General features: G+C 32.0%; 1 protein-coding gene across 1 annotated transcript in view; it reads right to left on the bottom strand.

The window, feature by feature from the left end:
* pcid2 (PCI domain containing 2) overlaps positions 1-553 on the bottom strand; it is a 7,266-nt gene extending 6,713 nt beyond the window's left edge. The window contains exon 1 of the mRNA XM_015397196.1: positions 469-553. The gene's annotated coding sequence lies outside the window, so the exon portion shown is untranslated. The remainder of the gene's footprint in view (positions 1-468) is intronic.
* Positions 554-1,673: the final 1,120 nt, after the last annotated feature.

Raw genomic sequence — 1,673 nt, 5'->3', positions numbered from 1 at the left:
GGTTGGTCTGGATCTATAAAGTGACCTGAGATGACATGATGTGAATTGGAGCTATAGAAATAGACTGAATAGAATTGAATGTTTATTTGATGTTTGGAATTAAACCTTCCAGATGTTCATTCAGAATAAATTTCCATCTCCTTCACTGTCGCCGTTCATCTCCTTTATTTCAGCTAATTAGCATCAAGCTAAGGAAGCGATGCTTTCGCTATTAAAGCCGAATTAACAAACATGTCGGATGTTGATGGAAAAAAACACGAACAACGAGATCAAACAGTTAGAAATTCACTAAAAAGTCCAAACTTCACTAAACAGAAGCAGGTTCTGCTCCAGCGCTGCGGCTCCATGTTGAGCAGGTAAACCGGTTTAAACCTGCTCAGGCCGCCATTAAACCCGCCAGATTTAGACTGCAGACAATAGAGACACCGAGACGAGTAAAGAAAGAGTGAAAAAGAAGAGTCTACAGACCTCCGACTGAAGCTTTAGGCTGACAGAACAACCATGCAGCTGCGCTTCATTCAGCCGGAACACGGACTGATTCCACTGACGGACAACTTCCGGAGTAACGAGAACGCACTTCCGGTCCGAAATAAAAAGCCGCAAACATCTCTACAAGTATTTTTAATTATTAAAATAAACCTTTGCAAAAACATTTATGACAATTTTAAAATCATTCAAACTTAAAAATATTGTTAAAAAAATCAGGAAACTAAAAAACATGTAGAGAAGGAAGAAGTTTTATTTTTTTTTACTTTTATTTTCATAAATCCAAAAAACATTTTCAGAAAAGCAGAAACGTACAATTGAACATGTGACATCCATAACAGATTTCTTTCAGGAAAAAGAAACATAAAACATAAAAGAATGAGAAAGATTATTTAAAATAAAAAAATAAAAAAATAAAAAAAACACACTAACGTATATTATAGCAATATGATATGACATGATAGCCATGTCTGAAAACTTTAAGGCCTCCAGTAACTTAATTGAGGCATGAAAACTTTTAATATTGTTTTGGAATGCTTGAAAATCTGGAAAAGCTTTAAAGAATCTGCTATTGTGGATAAAGAATTTTCCCATAATTAAAATAATATTAGATAAAAATTCCACATTTTTATCATGAAAAGTAATTTAACTCCTTTATATTCAAAATTAGGAATCATATTTTTCGTTGATAACCAATCATAAATCCCAAAAACAATTGTAAAAAAAATGTTCTTGTGTTTCTAGATCTTTCTGACAAAAGTTACATACATTAACATCAAATTTAAATCTTAAACTTAATAACTCTACACAGGGATATATATTATTTATAGTTTTTAAAAAAAACTTCTTTCATCTTTGGTAGGGAATGAGAAAAATCTGGTTCTGACCTTAAGAACTTCCAACTCTGAAAACACGTTTAAAGGGAGAGGAAAATTGTGTTATTTTATTTATTATTTTGTTATTAAATTTGAGACCCGTAAAATCGTAATTATCTATAAGAAGAATGGGAAAGATCGGTTTTACATCAGAATATTTAATCCTTCCTTTGACCAAATGTATCACGGTTGACGGATTGCCCTAATCAGAGATTGAAATTGTTTCCATAGACCAATCTAAATTATATTTTCTTTTAAATATTGTGTAATCCAGAATATCATCCTGTGTGTCCATAAGATGTATAATGGCCC

This window comes from Cyprinodon variegatus, unplaced genomic scaffold (genome assembly GCF_000732505.1).
Source record: "Cyprinodon variegatus isolate N-32 unplaced genomic scaffold, C_variegatus-1.0 Scaffold844, whole genome shotgun sequence".
In the NCBI taxonomy this organism is placed as follows: domain Eukaryota; kingdom Metazoa; phylum Chordata; class Actinopteri; order Cyprinodontiformes; family Cyprinodontidae; genus Cyprinodon; species Cyprinodon variegatus.
Note: the sequence above shows the minus strand (reverse complement) of the source record. Positions and strands in the feature narration are given on the sequence as shown.